The 14,347-nt window shown below is 38.6% G+C and overlaps 1 protein-coding gene across 1 annotated transcript in view; it reads left to right on the top strand.

Annotated features, from left to right (window-relative positions):
• The first annotated feature begins 5,401 nt into the window (after positions 1 to 5,401).
• LOC124136971 (neuropeptide receptor 15-like) overlaps positions 5,402 to 14,347 on the top strand; it is a 37,163-nt gene continuing 28,217 nt past the window's right edge. Inside the window, exon 1 of the mRNA XM_046503052.2 lies at positions 5,402 to 5,572. The gene's annotated coding sequence lies outside the window, so the exon portion shown is untranslated. The remainder of the gene's footprint in view (positions 5,573 to 14,347) is intronic.

The following is a 14,347-nucleotide window of genomic DNA, read 5'->3' on the forward strand; positions in this document are numbered from 1 at the left end:
TACTCTGCTTTCAGCAGAGATTTCTTTGTGAGTATGGAAATTGTTTTTCACTCACGACTGTGTTTCAAAGTTGTCAGAACTACATCCACCACATGTATACATACACTCTATCCCCGCGAGCACCGTCGCAGACAAGTTACATGAAACAGCATATCAGTAAACAAATTGTCTATAACATCATCACCCATCTAGGAAAGACTATGGGATCGCAGGATACGAGACCATCACTGATAAAAGACAGTCAGGACTGCAGGCGTTTACAGTAACTAACTTACTGCGAGGGGGCGTGATCGACTACACTGGAGACAGCTACGTGGTCAGTGAAGACACATTTTCTGTCTCGAATGATAAATAGATGACACGTTTATCGCGATGGCACGAGTAACAGAGAAGAGAAGAGAGTGATCTCACCTGTTGAAAAGCTCAAATTAATATAGGTCCTTTAATTTGGTGACTCCATGAATTAATGTCGCCGGTTCTTCATATTCCAATTTGAAGGGATCAAAATGAGACAAGAATTTAGATTAGTACAAGGGACCACAGGCTACTTTAAAATAAGAGATGTTTTCATGTAACAAAGTTTGAGATACAGACAATGAAACTCTTGAAAATCATGATCCTTCAAAATTTAGGAGAACTATACGTCACTTGAAAGTTGCCCTGGCAAAGAGATTGATTGTTTAATTGATGATGATATTGATAGAGTGAGTGAGTGAGTGAGTGAGTTTGGTTTTACGCCGCTTTGAGCAATATTCCAGCAATATCACGGCGGGGGGCACCAGAAATGGGCTTCACACATTGTATCCATGTCGGGATTCGAATCCGGGTCTTCGGCGTGACGAGCGAACGCTTTAACCACTAGGCTACCTGACCGCCCGATATTGATAGACTACACCAGTCCTTCACGACCTTCAAGCGATTGCAACTGAAATAACAACCCACGCCGAAGTCTTTTCTGCCCATGTAACACTTGCTATATGTTGCTTCAGTTACATCTCAAAATTGACATGGCAAAACTACCCATAAGGGTTGAAGGATCGAATGAGAGACTCTTCCGATATTTGCATATATGACCTGTAGAGGCTCTCAAACTGATTGGTTAATGGAGGCAACATGACGTAACAGTGTTGGTTCCTGAGGACAATAGGACATAATCTCTTAGTTTAGAACACTAGACCCGGATTTTATTTACCAGATTAGTACACAGAGGATTCATCACGAGTGTTTTTTTAATATGGGAAATATCAACCGAGTCTTAGTTAATCGGTATTTGCCTAGCCTTTGGCGAGGCAAATACCGATTAACGGGACGAGGTTGATATTTCCCATATTAAAAAAACACGAGTGATGAATTCTATTTATCATTTTCACATTTTTGCTTCCCAATTAAGGAATAATTGCATTAAACATTAACATCAGCAACTTGTCGAAATCTTACGTATAGATCGTGCGTAGTGATACATGAGTTCCATAGCCGTGTAAACCAAAATAAACAACCTCTTTACTCCTTTATGGAATATTCCTTCGCTGAGAAAAATAATTCCTCGGATTATTTTAAACAAAATACTTGAACAGACTTTTGCAGAATAATTGAAATAATGTCTCCAACATCAAAGGTATCCATGTTGTTTGTAAACACCTACTCACGTGCACCGACAAAAAAAAGTCCCACTTCGGGTTATCTAATTTGCATATCTAATTTGCATACTTATGTCATTGGGGTATGACATACATGTTTTTATGTCATAAGCTTATGTCATGGATAAATGCTTTAGTTAAATGATAAAAGTGTTTATCACATCACCAAGATATGGCTAGAATATTGCTAAAAGCGGCATTGAACCCTCCCTTTTTACTAAAACACTGGCTCTTTAAATGACAGTGGGTGATATTCACACGAAAACTCGTCAACGCATGCTGAAAGTCCCGCACCAAAAGATTTCAATCCACGTCATTTAATCACAGGCCATCCGTAATATACGATGCTCGTAACTTACTCTCCAGATTATTGGCTCGAAAGTTAGTCTCTAGATAATCGAGGCTGTATTAGAACATCACACTTGGCTAGTTATTCACTATGACACAAAGCTCCATGGGGGAATATGAGACACATTTCTGGAGCCTCCACTTGTGGTATGTGATCTGTGCTGTAATTTGACCATGTCAACAAAGTCTGCCAAGAACTTTTCTTTTGAGGCAGCGAGATCGATACATATACATCGAGTTTGAAGCCGTATACTACATTAAACACACCAAGCATGTTTGCTTAACGTCTGTGACAGAAGTTTCAATGCTTCACAAAGCTTGATGCAATTGCAATGAACAAGAAATGTGTCCTGCATCTATGTCACTTATTTAAGATCATATGATAGTGCGTGCACGTATGTAAGAAACGTAATATTTGAGATTACGCCCTTTTAGTAAAGTACAAATTTTAGTACAGTACAACCTGGTTTTAATGTCACCTTTTGTACATTGGAAAATGCGGCACTGGTGAAAGATAAACCTGACTGTCATAATTTATGGAGAGCCATAAATACGTGCATATGTAGCCAAAACATAACGACACAGGCTTGGGTGTTCATTATTTTTTCTGTGATGATAAACCGACACCCCGGTGAATCCCACTGGGGTGTATTTGGATGGTCACAATCCCTCGAAAATAAAGTAAATCCCTCTTGATAATCTTCATGTAAGTAAATCCTTTCTCTCAGTCCAGTGCACAGTGAAGTGTAAATGTCAAGTGCAGGGTGAAAACAAAGTGTTTAAAAAGTGGGACACAGAGATATAAAACTAGCCAATCAAGAGGACGCCTGGGCTTACACTCTAATTGACCACCAAGAAGTCGACTGACCCACAAAGCAAAACATAACAAAAGAGTTGGGCTTTATTGCTGATACTTGACTTACAACTACTTAAGTATGCAGCCTAAAATGAGAAATACAATATATAATTGTTAATTACTGCAATATCTGAAACATACAAAATATACACAATAACAAAAGACCTATTTTGTGCTCACATTGCTACCAACGCTTTTGTCAATATTAGCCGTCCAGTAAGCATATGCAACATCCTTCTATATACTGCTAAAAAATACCATTTGGATAACTATATAAAGGGATATACTGATAGCGGTTCGTTCCCAACAAAATCGGCTTGGCGAGCTCTTGTAATCAGACGTCTATCAGAGAATGAACAGTACATCTGGAGAGAGAGACTAGCACAGAGACCGGATCTTTCACGATACCATAAAATTCATAAACGGTTACAAATGCATGTTCTTTATAATGTAATGTATCTCTATCCACATCTAAGACAACCCCTGCAACTTTGTATTAAAATCGGATCAAGAGCAAAAGTGTCGAAAGAATGTAACCATTGCAAAAGACATTGCTATGACTATGATTGCCATATTATTTTGCACTGTGAAATGTTTATGCCTGACAGAAATAATTTCTTCTCATGCCTAATTGATAAACTTGATGTAGATGTATACGTGAAAATAGATATGCTTGACGATGATGATATGCTTTCTTTCTTTCTCGGTGCAGATGTCCATGAATTGACAAACGAACTTGATTACGATACTTGGCAAAGCATCATACTGTCTTTCTGCCACTTCATATGGTGAGTGAGTGAGTATGGTTTTACGCCGCTTTTAGCAATATTCCAGCAATATCACGGCGGGGGACACCAGAAATGGGCTTCACACATTGTACCCATGTCGGGATTCGAACCCGGGTCTTCGGCGTGACGAGCGAACGCTTTAACCACTAGGCTACCCGACCGCCCACTTCATATGGAATTTAAAGAAATACCTTATGTATATCTACTAGATACCTTACTGCTCTCAAAATGTACATTGTAAATTGTTTATTCATAGCAGTGTATAACATGATTTCTTTGTATATAGTCAAGTAATTTCATTGATGTATTGTAAATAATGTACTTGCCCATGTACAATCTTCGGATTCAACTCTGGAGGAAATAAAGAAATTCATTCATTCATTCATTCATTCTTCTACATAGACATCCGTTGCAACAACTAACGTGGTATCATAACAATGTAGGCATTATAAACAGGTTGCACTGTGCTTTTGTGGGATGGAGTCCTATCCCATATTCGAACTGACACTCTCAGAGTAACGCACCTGATCGCCCAATTAGGTAGTACAGATCACGTACTTTGTGTATCCCCCTGATGAGTGTAAATTAGCAGGGCTCCCAATTATAACAGGATGGGTTATTGACCACTTTCTGAAAAGCTTTGTCTATTCATAGCTTTGGCCATGGGAACCGTGCCAGTGACTCCACTCAAAAAGGTACTAGAATTTGCACTTAGGTAAGATGGTTTAATCCCAAATATAACATAAGTTACATTTGATCAATATTCTTTTAATCAGTAGTAAAAGGAAAGGTGGCCACGTGTATAGTCAAAATACAATAAATATTGTTGCATCATAACCCTTTGACGGAGAAGAAGGCTGTACTGTTAGTCTAATGCTCTTAGGCATCCGAGTTCGCTGTGCATAGTTGCGGTCTCCATCCGATTCAGAATCATCCTATTTATGTCGCTCGGTTTGTCCACACCATACCCGTGTGTTTCCTGAATAGTTTAAACGTCTCCGACCTCTTTTTAACTTTCTACTCGAACATTAAATTCACATGGCGTGTTATAAGTGAAATGGTGTTCAGAGTGTCTTTATTAAGCCCCTTTAGCACTTGGCCACTCATGACGATAACGGAAAACAAACGTTATAGCCAAATACCACAATACATTGGTAATCAATATATACAACGAACAACCAGGAGAACTAAAACTAATAATACTGCTGCCCTACGTACTCAGTCGTGAGTGCAGCTGTGCCATTTTCAGATTAGCCTTAACACAAATGGATCACAGAAACACTCTGGATTATAACTCCGAAAGGCTTCAAGCTAATGTGATAGAAAAGACCCCTTAAATTCTGGTTGTCTGTCTTATTAATGTATTAACCCGTAATACAATGATTACATTATGGATATGATTCCATCCCCTGAATTGATGCATGTGAATGACACGTATTCATTTATGTGCCTTTAACTACTGCTTTGACGGAACAGTTGAGTAACTTTTTGCTTTCTTGCGTTATGTATTAATCGTCATGTAGAATTTTCACCATTCCCATACGCATCCTAATAGTTGAGCATTGAATCTGGTATAAATAAGTTCCCCTGTATCAATCATTATTCTTTGCTTTGTGTAACCGTTCCCTCATTCGAACATTAATTTCTATGAATCAAGTGAAGGTAACGATCTGTATTTGATACATATGCAAAAATCACAGCCAGATCCCCATCTTCCGTTGCGGGCACTTCCTACAGGCTCATACAACTGGTCGATGTGTGCAGTCGGAGGGGTGAGCTAGGAACAGCTGCTAGTCACTACAGTCGATAAACTACAAGGAAGTGTGGCATTGGTTTGAGTAGGCTTCAGTTTGCCGAAGCAAGATTGTAGCAGCAACAGACGAACTTTGATGTTCATCAGTGCTTCTGAGGTCCGATGACTGATTACCCTTTGCTTTTGTGAGGTAAGAATTACTGCCATCTTCTTACTCCAGTAAAGCAGTTACAATATAACCGGTTTATCCCTCTTCGATTTTCGTAGCAGGAGTTAACATTAAGTTAAATCATTAAAAAAAAAATCTTATATGAGATATCACAATAGCTCAATTTGTATGGGTTTTGGGCATTTTTCATTGAATTGATACTGTTTTATAAATATTCTTTTCGAAAAGATAACGTTACTTGTTTGCTCCGTTTCTACATGTAAGGATAACCAATAGTGTAGGACATTAATACTATCAAATAGAATAGTGTTGTAGGTCTCTTTAAAATGATTCAGAGCAATAAATCTATGATAATAATAAATCATATCAGCTCGTAAAATTAATACTTAGACCGACTGCGTAGAACCACTCTGTCGGTATTGCTTCTAATTAAAGTGAAATGCATATCAGCAGAGCAGGACATGCACACCCTTTTCGCGAAAAAAAGGTGGCCTCACTGATTTTCAGTGATCCATTCATATATTTTTTTACCGCTATTTTGTCCTTTTCGCCCAATGGACTCATTTCAGCTATTCGAAACTAGTTATACTCTGGCATTTACGGTTAGTATTTATTTCGTGTAACAGCTGACACAAAGCTCATTTTAATTTTACATGACAACTACCCGAAACCTGTCATTTGCATTAAATATCTTGCACGTGCCCGGAAGTGATTTGGCGTTATGCTACTCACATACCTCTTGCATGTAACTACACCTGACATGGGGCAGATCACTTAAATCAGTCAATATTTGTCAATTCATGGCTTTTGATTTATGAGTTTGAAAAGCTGATTTGTTTTCTGCTCGAAATAGGCGTGCACCGGAGACGTATCATGGAAACTCGCATCTGCACACAGAATGCATAAAATGTTTAATGATTTTTCTTGACTTACACTAGATGAACCATTATTCCTGGAAATGTCACATTCAGTTGGATTCATAACGATTGGAAAAATATGTGTAAGTTTACCCATCCAAACAAATGTTAAAATGTTAAATTGTAGATTTCTAGTTTTAGTTTTACAATATCGAACTACTAAAAAATTCCAGTATAGCTTGTGTGATCTGATTGTCATCTCTGACAGTCCATATGCTGTAAATCAAAATGTCATACTACATTAGAGAAGGTGGTCAGTAAGCTTCACAGTTCATTACCTTTGTCTGAGAGAAACCTATTACCCTACATAGGGGCATTAGTAGGGCATTTAATTGAACTGTCGGCTCCGATAAAGCGCACAAGTTACTCATATATTTAGCTTGTCTATCTTAGCAAGAAATCGCGTCTTTTTCAGTTATTTGGTCTCAGATCCAATTTTGAGAATAAAAGGGACAAGTCTCCAAAGCTAAACTAATGACGAAAACTTAATTTGTTGTTAAAAATATGTGTTTGATGTAAATTGGTAAGAACACGTTTACTAATATAAATTATGTTTTTGCATGCATACTCTTGTTAATATCGGATTTGTAAGCCTCGAAACAAATCCGTACACAAATACACCTATTGGAACGTGTTTGGAAGATTTGCAATAAATTTATTTCATCAGACATTTGGACAGAGTTTTCAAAGCCGTATTTGTCAACATTTCAGTTGCTAGAGGCCAACTGAAATTAAACTTGTTTTAGTCTAAGGTAGCGTCATCAACTCTTCAATAACACACACTGTGTTGAGGAGCCAATCGGGGATGAACACAGCTTTGGCGATAATGAATTGAAACTTTCCTTGTCGTTCTTGCTTATGATCAAAAGGTCGTAATTGCTAGCTGTGTAGCTCATTTACATGTATTGGATCTGATCAACGCCCCAAGTAATAAATTCCCTCCACACGTCTTTGTCTTTATTTGTTAGTAGTCAATGCGACTAATCCAAAGCAATTATAGTTTCTGTATTGATAATATTTAAATCCCCACTTGTGCACGAGAATGCAAATACCCACTCGTTGCAGTTCTATATATGAGAATGACTTTCGTGTTTAACATTTTTGTTTCTATTCTCACAATTACATTCCACCATAACGAAACATATCATCTTCACGTATACACGTGGTGAAATACAAATCCGGTTTAACATCGCGTTCACGATTATTGCACTTATTTAGCAAAGAGCATATGTCTCCTTATACTGGTCGGGACTAATGTCATTTTATGGTGCTAGCCCACCGAGATACCATGTAACATGGATAACCCAAATAGACACAGTATAATTACTCCAATCTCACAAGGCACTGTTTTATCCGCGTAATACCTAGCGCCATGCAGAGGAACAACAAGTACCATTTTATGTTATGACGTCCCCGCTATCGAACCACCGACCTTCTGCTCTCCGGGCAATCGCTCTATCCACTAGACCACGGAAGCTGTCTTCTTAAATTGTTGAGAAAGTAGATGGTAAAATACACAAGGGACACGATTAAGGGACCAGACGTATGATATATTTGGACATGTCATTGATTAACACGTGAAAATGAAGTGAGCATCTGTTCCCCGCTCCGACACAAAGCTTATTATCCCACATCCAAGTGCATGCACAATTATGAGTCGATCTTTACTGTCACACCTCAATGCGACTAATCAATTCCTTCCTTTACCATACGATCTATAAATCTTGCATTTAGTATACAGCCTCAACTGGACAATCAAGGCCCAATTCGCTAATTTAATTGAGCTTTCTTCTGCTATCGATTGTGGTCGTCCTTGTGGACATCTTTATAATGGTTCTGAATTTGCCAAGGGAGTGTTGAAGACGCCGAACCTTCGTTTCAATCCCTTATTATCTACGCCCGAAGGCTGGTTTACAGCATATGAGAACTGAAGGCTAGGTGGACTATATGTGTGACTGGTATTGATTGTCTAGTCAGATGATCAGTGATAAAGCAAATATTTACACCCCACTGGCCATGTTTTGAAGAGTGGTCAGATTCAACGCATTGCAGACACCAGTGGCCACTTTAAGATGTACTCTGCGTTGTGATCACGGAAAGCTCTGTGCCAAAATGGGACCACAAACGTAGCAAGTGTATACAAACCATCGATATTAATCCAGGAGGGCATATGGCGACAGAGCACGTATTTGCGAATTGGTTGTCAACACAGAGGAATTTGGAATATGTTTGCATAGTTTGTCGGAGCAAATATGATTTCATATCCAATAACCTATTTACTTTTGTCGCTTTAAAAGACATACTGTCTGTTCGACAGTAGGACCGTGATGTTCTCCTCGTCGAAAATATTAAATAACTTACTTATAGTAAATACTTAGAGTTCATTGTCAACAGATTTGTTGTGATTCACACATTGTAATTTCACAAGATTGTACGTAGAAGGTTCACTTACACTTTATACGTTTAAGTAACGTTTGTAAACATGTTCAGTTATATTGTTGACTCAATAACACTATGATATAATAATTTTATCCTTACCATATTAAAATTAAATTACCTCGTAGAAGTGTATGAACGTCATTGATCCCGAAGTTAAGGATGTTTTGTATGAAGAGGGAATGGGTTTCTGGAACACCAATATTTCTGACACAGCGACCGACCATGTTGCCGAAAGTGAGAGCAGCGTTTAAAGACTTATGAGCACAATTTCACATAATCAGCATGACTTAACAGCACTGCCAAATAAAAGCGTCAAAACCCTTTCCAAGTCATTCCCCACTCGTCCGGTATTGCCGACGCCCATCCCAACTTAATGGCCAGCATGGGGTAGGGTTCTGCAATCTTTACAGTAGTTAATGAGTACTGGTGCACCTGACTCTAGCTGTAACCAAGTTTATTTGCTTATGTCCATCTCAGATTCTACAACCTTATTCAACACAATACATTATCATATAAAGACTAGTGTTATCGATGCGATAAACCAATCTGATAAACTGGGTATCATGATCCCATAAAATCCTCTAAAAATCTCCATACATCAATTAGGTGCCAACGTGATGGCAAGACTATTGCCTGGCGTGAAAGAAAGTTTAGATAGGGGTTGCCAGATGTGTGGATGTTTCTGTAATTATACACAATGTAATAAATAGGTCGGTCACACATGCATTGTATTGTGGGAGGTGTCTAAAGTTACTTTAGTGAATGAAAATATATCAGTCGCTCTAAACATTCGATTATTATAAGAATGTTTGTTTTGTTGTTTTTTGTTTAACGCCGCACTCAGCAATACGCCAGCTATATGACGGCGGTATTATAAGAATGCTAATATGATAATATGATTAAGAAGGTTCCACCTCGTTTGTTTCGGTATCCTAAATGTCATATACATTGCATAGTACGACCTTTATTCCTGATTCATGATATCTAAGACACTATAAACACACAAGAATACATTACAAGGCACAGCAGATACTAACTGCTCACAGTGATACAGTGTCAGACATTTTGGGTTTTACCTTGTGTTGAAAGACGCTATTGCATTTTCTAATTAAGTCTTTCAGGTTATCATTGCATATTAGGGAGTCAGTTTTCATGTTTTACTCATACCCCATATGGCATAAGTTAGTCGTGAACGTTACCGCAATTCAATGTGCAGCGATGAATTTCATTACGCTGTTGTGAATAAACCAACGTTGAGGCAACTCTAAGCCTGTCAGTAATTATCCGTGGACTCCCTTTGAGATCCAGGCAATAACTGTCAGTGTGGTTTCCACTTTCGTGATGTCTTTCCATCCGACTGGTGCCATCCTTCCACTGCATAAGACACAGAACAGAGGAATTAGATACCACAGTCATACATCAAAGATGTTTGTAGAACGTGCCTCGAAACCTTTTCGTATCCAAAAAAAAGTCAGCACATATTAGTTCTGTAGTATTTACTCTGTTAGCTAATATTGCAATAATGCTGATTCCTTATACCACATTAATCCATTTGAAAGCCAGTTCTCCTTTATCAAGACTCTCAAGTTTTATCCGCCCTTGTTAACACTACTTCTTATACTTAATGGTAAAAAGGCAATACGTTTGAATACTTCGTAATGACTGTTTTCAGAAAGAGTTACAAACTTTATCTTTTAGGAAAATACATTTGAGTACTTTCCGAAGTTTTGTTTTCAGAAAAAGAAAAAAAGAAACTAAATTTTTATAAGGCAATACATTTGATAATTTTAATTTCAAGCAGATGTTCCAAATCCGACATTATGCGATGCTTGATAAAACATCTCGTATGGAATGATTGAATGCTCAAGTGCACATGCCATTTCACAACGAATTGATACAAAGGACACAAGACAGATGCCATGTTTTGTCCAGTACGCATGATAGGTGTGCAAAATACAATATCCATTTGGATAGGGTAGAAGGTCTAGTGCAGAAAGGGATCGTAAAGACTGATTATTCACGGATTGGAATTTAGCATCGAGGAGATAAAACTCTTGCTTCTACTAATGCCCCATTAAATGCAGTTATGACCAAAGCTATGTAATTTGTAAATGTTTACATCATAATGTACGCGGAGACTGTATGATGTAGAGCGTGTATGATGTACGGACATTAGTGGTGAGGTGAAATGGTGTTTAACGTCGCGTCCAAGTTTATTGCACTTATACAGCGATGATGTGTGTGTGTGTGTGTGTGTGTGTGTGTGTGTGTGTGTGTGTGTGGCTGTGTGAACTAGTCCAGACTAATGCCGATTTACAGTGCTAGTCCATGAGAAGCCATGCCGCAGTTAAACATGAATACCCCACTCAGACACATTATACTGACTACGAGCCGACCAGTTCTTGTTTTAGCCCCTTAATGCCCAACGTCAGGCAGGGTAACAACAAGTACCATCTTTTAACGTCTTTTGGTATGACGCGGCCGGGGATCTAACCACGGAGGCGGTCGTACATTAATGAGTGAGTGGGTTAGTCTAACGCAGCATTTAACAATATTCAGTTATATTACGGCTTGATGTGGGACAGAAGCCAGGATTCATGTAGGCGTTAGATGTTTTACTCTTCGGTGAAAATCACGTGCACGGGTACATGGAAACATAATCATGGTGAATCTAGTATTTGAACCCACGATCAAAAGTTTCTGGCACGCCTAGAAGCATTCAACTATACACAGCGACTTGTGGCGCTTTATACTAATATCCCCTCCGCTCGGTAAATGCATCTTGATAAGTTAGATGTAACAATATATGTGTGTATCACACAGTACATAATTGGATATATATCTTTTATGCTTTAAAATAATTACTGTTTTTTTTATTGAGTCGCTGCAATGTTGTTTAATGCCGCAGTGAGCTGTGTTCCAGCTACGTAACGATGGCATGTTGTAACAGGAATTCATGGTTGATTGATTGAACTACGCTCCTCGCCATCCGTTTACGGTGACATATTTCAGAAAGGTCTCACATTCTAAGAACATGATCCGTATACTAGTACTGGTCGGCTGCTTCCACAAACATTGGTACATATCATTCCCCTGGAGACCGCCTCCGTGGTCTAGTGGTAGAGCGTCTGCCCAGAGAGCAGAAGGTCCGGGGTTCAATCCCGTCTTTCGCGTCATACCAAAAGACGTTAAAAGATCTGTTTCGTATATAGAGCCATGCATAAAGATTCAGAGTGACAATCACACTCACCACAAGACTGTATGACAAGAGGGATGACTCCAACTTATGCCATATTCCTGCAGCTCCAGCTCTTTCACAACTAATGAGGTTCAGTTTAGCATGCTCTTTCTGCCTAGATTTCAAAGAGCATCATACGACTCTTGCTTAGAAGCTGTTTGATCAAAGTTACAACATTCAAGGCAACAGTTAAGCATTCAAAAGGTTTTATGGTAGACATTGTATAATCGCCTCAGGTTTCTGATGAATATGGGAAAGGTTTTGGCGCTTGTATTTACAATATCGAAGGTACTTTTGGCTTTTTAAATTCTCTCCGAACAGACCGTCTCCGTGGTCTAGTGGGTAGAGCGTCTGTCCTCGGAGAGCGGCAGGTCGGTGGTTCGATCCCCTGGCCGCGTTATACCAAAAAGACGTTAAGAAATAGTACTCGTTGTTACCCTGCCTGGCGCTCGGCATTAAGGGGCTAAAACAAGGACTGGTCGGCTCGGAGTCAGTATACTGTGTCTGAGTGGGGTATTCATGTTAAACTGCGACATGGTATCTCAGTGTGCTAGCACGATAAATTGGCTAAGTCCGGACTAGTACAAGCAGCCACACACACATACACGTGCATGCACGTCGCTATATGAGTGCAATAATCTTGGACGTTAAACCCCATTTCACCTCAACACCTCATTCCCCGGGATACAGAAAAAGGCATTAGTGTTAACAAAGAAGGTTGTAGGTAATATATGATACTAAGTAAAAACATAAAATAAATTTGCATGAGCAAAATCATGTATTATTCACACAAAAAAACTCGCACACACGAAAATACATATACACACTTACTAGTATATACATGTATGTAGTATAAGTACATAATTTCTGCTCTTATTGTTGTGATTGTATTCATCATCATTTTGAGTTCAACATTCACTATACGCCACAGTGATTTTCATGGTTTCTTCATTATTCAGTCATTCAGCTAACAGAGACGTTTTAATCACATTGTCTCTTCCTACTTTAGTAAATACATGTTTCACCATGGACCCCGGGTTATTTGTTTGAAACAAGACAAATCCCCTATCACTCAAATCAAAGGCAACCTCGAATGTGTACCCCAGTGAAGATTTATGTCACGTAAACCTAACCGAACACACAGAAGCGTCTTCAAAGACACGCCGACGAATTACGGCTCATCTTATGTTTGATTCTTCCGAAACGGAAGACCGTGTAAAAGACTGTTTGCATATGAGAGGCTGTTGGATTTTTTTTATCAAGCTAGTCTTCTTCTTTTGCACACACATTCGACTGAATCGTCTCGCAGAACAACTTTCAACGCCACACAGCACGCAACCTGAACGCGGCTTTTTTTCTGTTTGATTTGAAGTTGTGAATGTGTTGAAATTCCCTAAAATCTCCTTCACCTGGACACTTGAGCTATGAAGAATATTCATTGTTTATATAAAACTAAACATCAAAGGAAAGATTAACATCAAAGCTGATGTGAAGGTTTTGTCGATGCCCTGATGCTAAATCCTTGGCCACACATTCTCTCTCGTAATTACTTGAAAAACGCAAACATTTGTTAACGTATCAGGTAATTTAGTGAAAAGAAACCACGTACCAGAATCTATTAAACTTTAACTATTTCTTCTCACCTCACTCATGAATTAGATCACATTAGCAATATGAACAGATTATATGCGATTAAATAGCGAAAATATTACATCTGACAAATTGATATGACATTGAATTTAAATCAACATTATACAAGGAAAGTTAAACATTAGAATGATGTTTATGAAATATAATATGCGCTCCTCTTGAAATATCAAAAATATCGCTAATTCCTCATCCAACAAAAAATGATTGATATTCAAAACAAACATATAGACAGATAGAAACGGCAGTTAATAAAAGCTACATATATGAATCGTTGTAACCCTTAGATGTATGCATTGTAGTGATGATGTAGTGGACCTAATAAGTGTTACAACATCGGAAAGCGTGACTGCATGAATGATATCTTAAAAAAACATGCAATGTACTGGGTCAATCAGCTCCTCATACACTTGTATGTCTGTCTGCCACTGTAGCAACATTATATTACCGTGTGCCAGCTCATTTAGGAAGTGAATGTGATACCGGTCGCAGCCGTTTATAACTGTTGTTAAACCCATGAAGCATTTCCAAACAAAGCATCATAATGAAGGCGAA

The sequence above is a fragment of the Haliotis rufescens genome, unplaced genomic scaffold (genome assembly GCF_023055435.1).
Source record: "Haliotis rufescens isolate VD_foot unplaced genomic scaffold, xgHalRufe1.0.p SCAF_1, whole genome shotgun sequence".
Lineage (NCBI taxonomy): Eukaryota > Metazoa > Mollusca > Gastropoda > Lepetellida > Haliotidae > Haliotis > Haliotis rufescens.